Source organism: Danio rerio, chromosome 9 (genome assembly GCF_052040795.2).
Source record: "Danio rerio strain M-AB ecotype USA chromosome 9, GRCz13ab, whole genome shotgun sequence".
Classification (NCBI taxonomy): domain Eukaryota; kingdom Metazoa; phylum Chordata; class Actinopteri; order Cypriniformes; family Danionidae; genus Danio; species Danio rerio.
Genome location: NC_141029.1, coordinates 3,237,296 through 3,252,274, shown reverse-complemented (window position 1 = coordinate 3,252,274; position 14,979 = coordinate 3,237,296). Strand labels below are relative to the sequence as shown.

General features: G+C 33.9%; 1 long non-coding RNA gene across 1 annotated transcript; it reads right to left on the bottom strand.

Annotated features, from left to right (window-relative positions):
• Positions 1-11,884: 11,884 nt before the first annotated feature.
• On the bottom strand, positions 11,885-14,099 carry si:ch211-173m16.2. Its single transcript, XR_015499096.1, has 2 exons — positions 13,844-14,099; positions 11,885-12,091 (listed from the first exon to the last, which is right to left on the bottom strand). It is a non-coding gene; the product is annotated as a si:ch211-173m16.2 (long non-coding RNA).
• Positions 14,100-14,979: the final 880 nt, after the last annotated feature.

The window sequence follows — 14,979 nt, the reverse complement described above, 5'->3', positions numbered from 1 at the left end:
AGAGGCCCCTGGTCACACTTTCTTGTAGGCCCCCAACCTAGCCGCAACCCTATAGTTGAATAAAAAACAATATTAATATAATTCTTTTTAAAATTAAATGAATCTTTAATGTATTTCCCGCATTTTTAAATAAATGATATATAGTACATACAGTTGAAGTCAGAATTATTAACCCCCTTTTGATTTTATTTTATTTTTTAAAATATTTCCCAAATCATGTTTAACAGAGCAAGAAAATTTTCACAGTATGTCTGATAATATTTTTTCTTCTGGAGAAAGTCTTATTTGTTTTATTTCGGCTAGATTAAAAGCAGTTATTAATAAAAAAAAAAAACATTTTTGCGACAAAATTATTAGCCCCTTTAAGCTATTTTTTTTTCAATAATCTACAGAACCATTGTTATAAAATGACTTGCCTAATTACCCTAACCTGCCTAGTTAAACTAATTAACCTAGTTAAGCCTTTAAATGTCACTTTAAGCTGTATAGAAGTGTCTTTAAAATTATCTAGTAAAATATTATTTACTGTCATCATGTCAAAAATAAAATAAATCAGTTATTAGATATAGGTTTTTAAAACTATTATGCTTAGAAATGTGCTGAAACAATCTTCCCTCCATTAAACGGAAATTGGGGGAAAAAATAAACAAGAGCGCTAATAATTCAGGGGGGCTAATAATTCTGACTTCAACTGTTTATTTCTAGTCTGCAAAGATTTAACTTATTTTTAAAGCATTTAAAGCACACATTGATAAAAAAAACTATTAATACAATTATTGAAAATTAATGGATTTTAATATACTTGTTTAAATTCACTGAAACAAATCAGAATCGCTAAACTGGCTTATTCCAATGAAGTGCGCTATTTACACTTAACCTAAATAGACACTCCAAAATCTGCATTTTTTTCCCCTCTCGCAGGGGCCACAAGTGTGCACGGGCCCCTGGGCCCATAATGCCCATTGGTTAATCCGGCCCTGGTAACCATGCTTTTTGGTGCATCCACTACAGTTTTACAACAATCAGCATGGTAAAACTAGGACTAGAACAATGTTTCTTGACTCTCTTGACCCTGAAGTGGCTCAATAATACTTAGATATGGTGACTGTGCAGGCCATGGGAGATGTTCACTTTCACTTTCATAAAAGCACTCTGTCACCAGTCTTGATGTGTATTGGTGCATTATCATTCAAATAAACAACACCACCTTCAAGATATAGTGTTTGCATTAGTGCAGATATAGTGCCTCCAGAATGGTTCGAAAGTCCTTGGCAGTGATGCACCCATCTAACACAAGTACTGGGCCTAGGGAATGCCATGATATTGCAGCCCAAACCATCACTGATCCACCCTCATGCTTCATTCTTGGCATCAACAGTCTGGGTGCAACGCTTCTTTGGGGCTTCTCCACACCGTAACTCTCCCGGATGTGGGAAACACAGTAAAGCTGGACTCATCAGAGAACAATACATGTTTCACATTGTCCAAAGCTCAAGATTTTGGCATGAGTGACCAAAGGTTTGACTATAGCAGCTCTGCCATGTATGTTGCTCCCAACAAACAGTTCTGGTGGAAACAGGACAGTTGAGCTGCACGTTTAATACTGCAGCGGGTTAGGCAGCTGTGCTTTTATGTTTTATCTAATTTATTAAATTGATAAACTTATTCAAAGCCTCTGACTGATGTTTTAACGTGGAAGGACTACGAAAAGTCCAAGTACTATCAATAATACTCTTTCGAAGGACAAAAACATGAGCTTCAGAATGACTGGATTAAGTCATTAAAGTCAGCGGAGATCAGTCGTCACCTGAGCCGCACACTTGGCACAGCCCTCGCCTCTGGTGCACACTTGGCTCTAGTACACTTGGCATGTGTTTGCATGTGTGGAATAACCTCATTATTGGAGCGGTTTACATTTATAAACAATAGACAACAGTGGCTAGCACTATCTCTATTTCTGTGTGGAGTTTGCATGTTCTCCCTTTGTTGGTGTGGGTTTCCCCCCACAGTCCAAACACATGCGCTATAGGGGAATTGATTAACTAAATTAGCTGAAGTGTGTGAATGAGGGTGTATGGGTGTTTCCCAGTACTGGGTTGCAGCTGGAAGGGCATCCGCTGTGTAGAACTAATGCTGGATAAGTTGGCGGTTCATTCCGCAGTGGTGACCCCTGATGAATAGGGGACTAAGCTGAAGGAAAATGAATGATTGAACGTTATTGAGGCAACACTAGTGAATTGAGTGAGTGACCTGTCCCACCAAACTACATCAGAGCAGGAACACCCGTACAACATGCAAATCTTTCAGATTTAGATAACGTTTTTTATTGAAACAAACAAGAATGTTTTCCCCCAAGTGTTAACTGACACATTATTATTTCGCAATATACATGTTCATATTGAAATATGAGTTTAGTAGTACAACAACAAAGTAAAAAGGGTCAAGTTTATGCACACACCAAAAAAATGTGAATGCACCATTACATATGAGTATTATTAGATCATCTGATTGAATTTATGCAAGGATACCGACATTCTTTTAGTATTCAGCCTTTTTGAAGGACTTGATCAATATTTTATGAAACGTAACTAATTTACTTTTGGTCGTACAAATTTATCCCAGTTCAGTCCTACAAAATTTTACAATTGTTAAAAGGAGGCGTGACACCAAACCCCGCCCCTAAACTCAATCATCATTGGGTGATGAGCAAATCGTACTAAAATATGCGAATGCCATCGAATTACAAATGAGATCATTCATTCCAGTTAACTATTTTACTTGTTGTCAGTTTAGTTGCTAATTCGTACAAAAATGTATCATTTTTAAAAGTACGTGTGGCACCAAACCCCACCCTCAAACCCAACCGCCATTGTGGGATGAGCAAATCGTACTCGACGAATATACGAATGAGATTGTATAAATGCATACAAAGTATTTCAATTGTATAAAAATTTACATTTTTTAAAAGGAGGCGTGGCACCAAACCCCGCCCCTAAACTCAATCATCATTGGGTGATGAGCAAATCGTACTAAAATGTGCGAATGAGACTGAATTACAAATAAGATCATTCATTCCAGTTAGCCACTAAATTGAAAAGTTATGAAATGGCGCGAGATAGTGTTGAAATTTTTAACGTGGTAACAATTATCCAACTTTTTAAAAAAAATGTAAACTACTCACATGTAAAAAATACAACAGAGATGTACAGTATTTAAAACCATATACTAATGTGCATTACAATCTATTTGATAAAATTAACAAATCTTTGTAAATGAATGCTACATCATACCATAGTATTAACTGTAGTAATCTGATAATCTCTGCAATAAATATTGTAGTATACTTTTTTACTAGAGTAAACTGTGGTGTTTGTGTGTGTGTGTGTGTGTGTGTGTGTGTATATATATATATATATATATATATATATATATATATATATATATATATATATACATACATACATACATAGTTGTAGTTTGCGAGAAAACGTAACTATTTTACTTTGTCAGTTTAGTTGCTAATTCGTACAAATTCAGTCGTACAAAAACGATTTTTAAAAGAAAATGTGGTACCAAACCGCACCCCCAAACCCAACCGCCATTGGGGGATGAGCAAATCTTACTCGACGAATGTACGAATGAGATTGTATAAATGCATACAAAGTATTTCAATTGTATAAAAATTTAAATTTTTTTAAAGGAGGCGTGGCACCAAACCCCGCCCCTAAACTAAATCATCGTTGGGTGATGAGCAAATTGTACTAAAATGTGCGAATGAGATCGAATTACAAATGAGATCCTTCATTCCAGTTAGCCACTAAATTGAAAAGTTACGAAATGGTGCGAGATAGTGTTGGAATTTTTAAGTTGGTAACAATTATCCAACTTTTTTTGAAAATGTAAACTACTCACATGTAAAAAATACAACAGAAATTTACAGTGTTTAAAACTATATACTAATGTGCATTACAATCTATTTGATAAAATAAACAAATCTTTGTTAATAAATGCTACATCATACCAAAGTATTAACTGTAGTAATCTGATAATCTCTGCAATAAATGTTGTAGTATACTTTTTTACTAGAGTAAACTGTGGTGTTTGTATGTATATATATATATATATATATATATATATATATATATATATATATATATATATATATATATATATATATATATATATATATATATATATATATATATATGTAGTTGTAGTTCGCAAGAAAACAAAACTTTTTTACTTGTTGTCAGTTCAGTTGCTAATTCGTACAAATTCAGTGGTACAAAAATGTACGATTTTTAAAAGAACATGTGGCACCAAACCCCACCCCCAAACCCAACCACCATTGGGGAATGAGCAAACCTTACTCGACGAATGTAGGAATGAGATTGTATAAATGCATGCAAAGTATTTCAATTGTATAAAAATTTTAATTTTTTAAAAAGAGGCGTGGCACTAAAACCCCGCCCCTAAACTCAACCGTCATTGAGGGATGAGCAAATCATGCTAAATTGTTCAAATACAAATTCATACAAATTAGCTACTAAATCAAAAAGTTACGAATTGCTGTGAGATAGCGTTAAACAATGTATAGCTGTATATATAAATATATAATATGTTTTACAGTAAAACTATAATCGATGTTGCAAAACCATGGTTAGTTTGGTGTTACCATTGTAGACCATTTTGCAAATCTAACTATGGCTTTACCATGGTAATTGTAATAAAACTGTGCATTTATAAATAAATGTCAATGCGACAAAAAATGGTTAGCACAATTTAACTATCAAAAAACCATGCTTAATTTAAATTGTACAATTTCATTAGCCACTAAATCAAAAAGTTACGAATTGCCGTGAGATAGCAACGAAACATGTATAGTTGCAACTATAGAATGCCACAACAGATTCATTCAAGTTCTTTACTATAGCATGTTTCGAAAACACTGTAGTATTTACTATGACGTATTTTGTTCATGTGTGCGTGCTGTGTCAACATTGCTCTGATGATGGTGTGGCGTGAGCGTTTACATTGATATAAACACCTTTATCTCCTTTGTTTTTCCCTGTCAGGTTCTGCTGATGTGATCATTGACACGAGTCTCTCCAATACATTATCACAGCATTCTGAAAGAGTCAAAGTACAGCTTTATGAGTTTTCCTTTAAAGAACAACTACAATTGACTTAAATTGAAGTTGGTTTGATTTAAAAATTAGAATAAAAAAAATGATTTGGCCATGTAGCTTTTAGCTTAGCTTGCTACATTTCCCAAGGGGGTAGCTTTTAGTGTAGTTAAGCTACATTTTAAATAGAGTAACTAATAGCTTAGCTCACTATATTTTCCAAGTAGCTTGCCCAACACTGCTGGCCGCAAATACCAAATATAAAAATTTAATTTGCTGCGGTAGAAGAAGCAACTGTAGGACTTTTTTCTTATATATTAAGTTACTTGCGCCTCAGAAGATGTACGCCCATAAAATAAAATCAGTTCCCTTTTTTAATGCGCATGCTGGAATTTATTGGGTAAATGTGTTTCCATTGTAGTTTATATACACATTCTTTCCCTTCTCGGTTAAAACTTCATCCTCCTCAACAGTGCGCATTTTTTTTTCATCCATATATTCCCATTTTATGCACATCTTGGCATATCTATTAAGCATTTTTTTAATGCAAAATGTGTCTTCTTTTTCTTTTAAAATGCCCTTCTCTTCCTCATCGAGTCATCAGAGTGCATTTATTATGGCTAATACACACTTGCATGTTGCGCTGCTGACTCAAATGTCAATACATTTAACTGCAAAGATAAAGCACACTCTGATCTGATACAGAACACAGTGGCGAACAACTCATTTAAAAAAGTTTTTGGTGCACAAAAGTGTTCTTGGAGCTTCGTATGATTACATGACGACCGTCCCAGGACCATCGCTGTTTATGGAGGATGAGGGAGCTCTCCTATTTCATCTAAAATAACTTCAACTGTGTTCTGAAGAGGAACGAAGGTCTCAGGGGACTGGGAAGACACGAGGGTGAATAATTAGTAGGAGAATTTGTATTTTTAGGTCAACTAATCCTTTAAGTCACGTCTTAACAGGTCAAGGACATTCAGTGTGATATTTATGCTGGAGTGGAGTGGAAACTCTCTGTAATATTTACGAATGCTTTTTCTCAGCACAACATAGGCAGTATTCTTGAATGTAAATACAAACGACGTAATGGGATTTCTTTGACCTTCTTAACTTTCTAATGGGATTCTTCTGTACTTTAATGTTTACATACTTTAGAGGCTGCCTGATACGAACTAATTCTTCACATTTTTTGGCTTGTTTTCAACACACTGGAGGAATCTGTGATCTTTAAAACGAATAATGTCTAGACGTACTTCCCTATTTATAAGTGTGTATTGTTTATGGTGAATTGATGATATGGGTCATGATGATGTATGATCATTGTGTCTAACACAAGACATCCATTGATTTCAAAATGTTTGTGACACTTAAATAAACATTGACTATTAAAGGGAACCTATTATGCAAAAATCACTTTTATAAGGGGTTTAAACAGAGTTGTTTGGCAACAGCGTGTGATTATATCCAGTTTGTAATGGCCGAAATGTATTTATTTTATTATTTGTTATCAGACTTGGAAAAAAAAAAGTCAGCAGAAACACGCTGATTGACATTCTCCCTTTGTATGATGTCATCAGAGGGAGGAAGCCCCGCCCACTAGTGACTATCTCTCCCTGATTAGCATAAAAAGTTAGTCTTGATTTTGAATCTGCCACTAAGCTGACACACAGGCATTTGTAGCTCCGCCCTCTTTTAAAAAGAGCACAATTTCATTTGCATTTAAAGCGACAGTCACCAAAATGCCACAATTAGGATCAAGTTCTAAAAGGGTCAGTTTCAGAGAGGTATAAAGCATTAATTGTGCGGTATTTCGAGCACAAACGTCAAACACACACTCTAGGGACATTAAAGACTTAATTTACATCTTGAAAAAGGGCATAATAGTTTCCATTTACAACGTCAGGCTTTGTTTTTGCTAACCATTACTGTCCTAATCCCTCAAACTTGGCCTCAAATAGTGAGGAATTACAACTGAATTAACTTAATTATAAAAAACAAAGACTTACTAGTATTAGTGGCATGTCTAACGAAAATTAATAAAATATATATATGAAAAAGACCATAATCATAACCATTCCCAGAGATGGGTTGCAGCTTGAAGGGTATCCGCTGCATAAAAACGTGCTGGATAAGTTGGCGGTTCATTCCGCTGTGGCAACCCAGCATTAATAAAGGGACTAAGCCGAAAAGAAAATAAATGAAGGAATGAATAATCATAACCATCTGGGCTCTTCTTTTAATCAATATTGTACTAATGTGGTTTTAGGTTTGTACATTGTGTGATATTAAATAATTGACTCTTTTTATATTACTTGTGTAGATTTTTTTTTAAACATTGATGAAACTTTTTGAGCAATTGGACAAGTTTTAGGCTTAGATCTACTCTGATTCAGTCCAATAAGTGTTCATGTTTACAATATTACTAAGAATGTAAAAGTTGTGACTTCATGATACCATTTCATAGCAAACAAAAAAATCATTAAATAAATAAAAATAGATAAATAACAAAATTATATATATATATATATATATATATATATATATATATATATATATATATATATATATATATATATATATATATATAAAGTGAGCCAAAACTTTTTGAAAATTATCGTTACTTACCTGCTAAACAAGTATTAAATGTCGATCAGATGGCAGAAGTCATGTAGTAGTTTGTGTTCAAAAGGCTGCAAATTTTTTATCATGCCTCAGAAGTTTCTATATCTATAATACAGATTTATAGGGTTAAAATTATAGATTAAGTCTGGAAATCATTGTATATTTTTCTTTAAAAATCCCTACAGTAAAGAAAAAAAAACTAGCAACACACCATAGTTTTCGTTCCTGCAGTAAACACCAACTTGCAGGTAAAAACTAAGCCCATCATTTCAGCACTCGGAACTGAATGGAGGTGTTGCCACCTGGTGGACGATTGACGTAATGACGTCACACCTACTTTCACACTAACCACGTGCCACCGAGCACTCGATATGAAAATAATATTGCACAGCAACCATTATGTTAACAGGAAAACTGGGGATATCTGTAAATTGTAACACTACAATCTCTCCATTATTGCTGCAAAGACCACATGTGGGTCACTCAAATTTAATAGCAAATAGGCTACATGCAACTATTATGAATCATTTTGGTTAGGTTATATTAGTTAATAAGACAAGCAATCGAGTAATAATACATTTATTGTATTGTATGTTCATATAAAGACATTCATTGTTAATTATGTTAACTTACAGTGGATTACCGGTAACTAAGCCTGAATTTGGATTTGAATAATGCAGATGCTGAATATGTTTATTAATAGCCTAAATGCTGTACAAGTTTTGATCATACTTGTTAGTAAGGCAAGTTTATGTATATAGCACATTTTATACACGATTGTAATTCAAAGTGCCTTGCACAAGATCCATAACATGCGAGCATAAGAAATAAAAACAACCAATTAAAATGATTAAAAACATAAAACATTAAATTTAAAAATCGCAAACATACAATCCATTGTTTTTTAATAAAGCATCTGTAAATACACTCACCGGCCACTTTATTAGGTACACCTATCCAACTGCTTGTTAACGCATATTTCTAATCAGCCAATCGCATGGCAGCAACTCAAAGCATTTAGTCATGTAGACATGGTCAAGACGATCTGCTGCAGTTCAAAGCGAGCGTCAGAATGAGGAAGAAAGGGGATTTAAGTGACTTTGAACGTGCCATGGTTGTTGGTGCCAGACGGGCTGCTCTGAGTATTTCAGAAACTGCTAATCTACTGGGATTGTCACGCACAACCATCTCTAGGGTTTACAGAAAAATAGAAAATATCCAGAAAGCGGCCTTGCTGATGCCAGAAGTCAGAGAACAATGCAAGACTGCTTTCTTGAACATGACAGTTCACTGTACTCAAATGGCCTCCACAGTCACCAGAACTTAATCCAATAGAGCACCTTCGGGGTGTGGTGAAATTGGCATCATGAATGTGCAGCCGACAAATCTGCAGCGACTGTGTGATGCTATCATGTCAATATGGAGCAAAATCTCTGAGGAATATTTCCAGTAGCTTGTTGAATCTATTCCATGAGGGATTAAAACAGTTCTGACAAAAGAGGTCCAACCTGGTACTAGTAACATGTACTTAATAAAGTGGCCGGCGAGTGTATATTAACTAATAAAATGTGTCCATTTCATTAACATCTTGAACACACTACTTAAAATATTGCAAAGATATAGACAGAAATGTTAACAATTATTAACAGACAAACACAATATAATGTGATCCTGTTCAGTCAGATGTTTTCTTTTGTCCATCTGTTTCCAAGGATACAGGAATGTGCTCATCTTTTCCCATCTTTCACACACACACACACACACACACACACACACACACACACACACACACACACACACACACCTTTAAATAAATCACTGATTCATTCATATAGGAATATATATATATATATATATATAAGCTGGAATGTGGCTCGCAGGCTGTAAATGGTATACATTATTGATTAATCAACTGATTATTTAACTGTATTTTGCTCAGTATCTCAGTGTGTCTGTGTTTTTTTTCTCTCCCTGCAGGGCTGTTTCCTCTCTGCTGCTGACTGGACATCTTTATAATGATACTACAGCTCGTTCCTGTGCTTGTGTCTGGAATTTCTAACAGCAGAATACAGAGAAACACCCGTTTTCACAGTTACACCCACTTACTTCCGGCTTTACTCTGCGTAATGTCAACACTTCATCTGGGTTATGGAGACCCTGCTGAAAGACCTAGGCTGGTTTTAAGCTGGTCGACCAGCCTGGTTTAGAGGGGTTTTGGCCAATTCCATGCTGGTTCCCACATTTCAGCCTGGTCTAAGCTGGAAAATGACCAGCTATTTCCAGCAAAAACCAGATTGGTTTAAGCTGGACATAGCTGGTTTTGGCTGGTCTCCCATCCTGGCTAGGCTGGTCAAGCTGGTTTTAGCTCATCTCCCAGCCTGACCAGCTATTACAACTATTCTAGCATATGTTTTACACAGTGGATGCCCTTCCAGCTGCAACCCAGTACAGGGAGTGTCTTTAAAAATGCTAAATAAAGCCTCATTTATCAGTGAAGTGGTGAATAAATGGACATTGCTGTAGATAACTATGCTTATTTAAGGGGCTTATCGGTGTTCAGGAATGTAAAGCAGGTTCTATTCATGTAAAATGAGTTGGCATAGACAACTATTAACAGGTTCCTTTTGTTTTCTTATATGTGTAAATAGGAAGTATTCAGTGAATGATTCGGCCTATCAGGCAGCCATTACTAGAGTTGATGGTGCGTAACGATGAGCTCATTATTTAAATGACTGTCTGACTCAAGCTTTTTTTTCACAACCCCAAATTAGAAAAAGCTGGGATACTATGGAAAACGCAAAAAATAAATAAATAAATAAATAAATAAAGTAGTGATTTCTAAATTTGCTTTGATGTGTATTTCATTACAGACAATACAACAAACATTATTTAATGTGTTCCTCATCATTATTATTGTGTTTTCCAATTTTCAAAAAAGTAAGGACAGTAAAGCATTTACCACTTTGTAATGTTGCCAATCCTTTTCACAACACTTAAAATACATTTAGGGACTGAAGACACCAAGTGATGAAGTGTTCCAGGTGTAATTGTCTCCCATTCTTCCTGTAAACAAGTCTTAAGGCGGGCAACAGTACAGGTTATTCGTGCAAAATGCGCCACTCTTACTCAATTGGGGACAGGTCGGGACTGCAGTGACAACTTTTTTTTTTGATTTGAGGTTTTAAGTAATATGATTAAGTGGTTTCCAGTAACATACACCACTGTAATTTCAACAAGATGCAAAAAAGGTCTGAGAAAGGTTAGGTGTAGTTAAAGTTAACGCTGACGTGATGTTGCATTTTGACCGTCACACATGCTAAAAATGTATGTAATGAGTACTGTCATCATTTAAATGCAGTAAATGGCTAAACATTTTTGAACTTGAAGTTATAAAAACTGTTTGTTTTTTTTCCATTTTTGAACCAAATCGCAAAACTGTCTTATGGTGCAACTGTTTTGAGCATAGTTCAACAAATTACAGCTTAAAAATAAAATAAATTCCTCAGGGCTAATTTTACAAAGTAATCTTTTCATCCTTATATTTCTAAAAACATTGAACTTGATTTTGTCACAAAAAACATGTCCTATGGTGTGACCTTAAATGCTCATTTTAATTAGGGCAAATCAACTGAAAAGTTCAAGTATTTCACAATAATGTTTTTTTATGACCTTTGGAGCCCATATTTATTGGAAATGTCCAACAAGTCATGGAGAAAAAAATATTAATAATTTGAAATAAAATAAATATATAAAGATAAGTGTCCAACAATAAAGACAACCTATAATCACGCTATTTATATATCATTAAGAGTATTTTTTCTTGATGTTTGTCACACCATAGGACATATTTAAGGTACAGTTAAGTAAAAATAAAAATAAATCAAAAACCATGAACAAATTGATTTAGTTAATGAACTCTTATATTTTCTCAAACATCAGACTTTAAAACTACAACACTCTTTTACAAAAAGAAACTACTTAATGTAATGTACTTTTAATCATCCCGCATGAACAGCATGCAACCACTTTCACTTCTGATACAATTATTTGTCTAATTGTTGATTAATAGTTGCATAAATGATTTGATAGTGGATAGTTGATAGAGACAAAGTTGATAGAGGATATAGCAAAGCTTCATTTCCAATATTTTATTTCTCAACAATATAAGAAACAACAACAAAAAAATAAAACAGCTGTAGTGCAAGTTTCAGCATTATATAAATGTCTCTGAAGAAAAGCCTCTGTGAATCTTTAAGCAGCTCTTCCACCCGTCACATGTTCTACTCATCGTCAGACTCGTCAGATTCGCACAGTATATTAGTGTAGTAGTAATGCATCATCTAAAAAAAATACAGGAAAACTTACTTTACTTATTATGCATAAACACGAACAGTATATCTACTTAATATCTGTACACACCAACACACACAAACAAAATAAATACACATGTAAAGTCAGAAGAATAACAAAATGATTAGGCTACCGTTAAGCCCTAACTACACTTGATGTTCGGATGCAACTTTACAGTCTTTTATGTTCAATTTAATTCAGTTTGTTAGGTTAATTAAATGGATTTGTGTTGTGACGACAGTTTATTATAATTATATCATGAGAAATATTCGCATGTTCGTTCATCCACTATTATTATCAAATACTACACACACAAACACAAATCATCAAAAGAGTCAAATAATTTCACATGCAACATCAGAAGATTATGCTTAATCTTTAATTATAGACGCTTAAGATGCTACTTTAAACAACTTAATTAAAATACATATGAAAAAAAAAAAGAATACAGATAAAAAGGTTCGAACACCAAAACCGGTCATCATTACAGTTAATTTTACTCATTAGGCTGTTTTTGTTATCAACAAACTTTTAAAATGTACTTTTCGTTTACAAAAGAGACAAAAAAATTGTGAAGCTCTACATTATTATCATTATTTAATTGTGTTATTCAGATGGCGAAATTTCTGACTGAGAAAAGTTTAATGTGGGCCGGTATAAGATTCTGATGGTATGATAACCTTGGATAAAAATATCACAGTATTGTAATTATTACTGCTCTAAAACATGTTCTTTTTCAAGTGCTTTTTAGGTAAAAAACAAAATCTTTTCTCCCCTTTGAAAACAATATATTTGATATATTTTTAAAGATTTCTAATATTTTGGAACAGTAAACATGTCAGGCTAAATAATTCAAATAAATCAGTGACTTCTGCTGTCTTTATTTGCTTCAAAAACACAGATTTCTTTACAATTTAAAATGCATCTTTAGATATTTCTTTACTCTGGATATACTGTTATCCCAAAAAACAAACAAAAAATGTAAAAAAAAATCTTGCACATATGATAACCGTATCACGCAAAATTTTGGCAGTTTTAAAACCTTGACCTTTTTTCAAACCGTGGTATACCTTGAAAACGATTATTGACCCATGCCTAGTGCTGACCAGTTTGATATTTGCCCAATAAATGACAATTTTTTATATTATTTTATTTAAAACTTTAACAGACTCTTTTTTTATAACGATATACGATGTAATAAATTTGTATTTTTTTAAAATAACACTTTTTTCCACATTTCTTTATTCAAAATATTTGGAAAGTGCTTTTGGTACATTATCTCAAAAAGTGTGGTTATGATGACCACCATACGACAAGCTAATCAAGTAAAAAAAGAGCCTAAAATGTCACTAAAATGCAGTATTTACATTTATAATTCAATAAAAAAATAGCCGAATAACTGCAAAAAGGTCTAGTTTTTGGGGAAAAAATGACCACACATTTCAGCAGGCTGGCTACAGTACTGTCTATATGATTTCTTATACAATAAATGGTTTAAAATATTGATATTTCAATAAAAGTCACTTTAATAAACTTTAAAACTGAATTTTCAACACCTGAAGAGAACAAAACAGAAATCATGGACCCAAAATGCAATTAATAATAACCATAAAGACACAGAAAACATCTATCACAAAACACAGAAACTGTCAACTATATATATTTTACAGTGTATATCTGTTCAATCTATGTTTTTAACAGTCTATAACACATATCTACAGTAAGAATAGTCGTAATATTACCATGTTCATCCACTCTTGGCGTTTCCGCTGTCGTTCTAACCGTCTTTCTCGTCGCTCTATCGCGCGTTTGCGTCTTGCCGCCAAAATGAGTTTCCGTCGAAATCGCCGCCGAGCCATAATCTCCTCATCCAGATGTCTTTGTCTCGCCCTCCACCAACAGCACACCAACAGCAGCAATAAAACAGCTTCGGTTGTCTCCATCTTAATCGTTTCGCATAGTTTGCTTTACCCGTGTGATTCTGCTTTGTCTTTGTTTGTTCTTCCCGCTGAACTCGGCGATTTGTGATGTTTGGGGTGTGCTTTGGGCGGAGTTTCTGCATTTAGACCACGCCCACATTTACCAAACGGTAAAGTCTAGATCGGAAATGCGGCCGGCCGAAAGTGCGATATGCACATTAATAAAGCAGCATTTTTATGACACTGTAAAACAATAATTAATATTTTTATATTACTGTGACGGTTGGGTTTAGGGTTGGGGTGGGAGTAGGCGTTAAAAATACAATTTATAGGGTAATTGAATAGATAACGTAAATAATACTCGGTACAACAACTGATTTTACATTACTGTGACATTGTGGGTTGTATTTCTATAATAAATTTAAGAAATAATTTTTAATAACTTCCCGAAGAAAACGTATCCGATCTAGCAACAACCGATCCAAACCACCTAAATAATATTTCACACAAACTTTTTAAAGCGTACAGTGTTGTGAGGAAAATGACATTGATACTGTGCGACAGCTATATTTTGTATAAAAAAATATTGATAATAGTCTCACATTAATAAATATAAAATATTCAAATTATTTCACTAGTGCTTCCTTAAGATACATTAACAGATACCAGATAAATAATATTTTAAAATGTTGTTGAAGTTTAAAACTCTGGGTGAGCGACAAGGTGAAAACTGTGATTTTGACACCTAAAAGGAAAAATATATAATAGAAAGCTAGTAAAAAAATTCAAAGTAGGTTTTATTATTAGTTTTACAAAGAAAACTATATATATATTTTTGGATATATGATCAAAGGACATAAAAGTGCCCGTCATTGAATTACCATGTTTGTACGTGCAATTTTTAGTGTGTTTCTTCCCGAACTGCCTCTCATAAACAGTACCTCAATCATAAGCAGCCT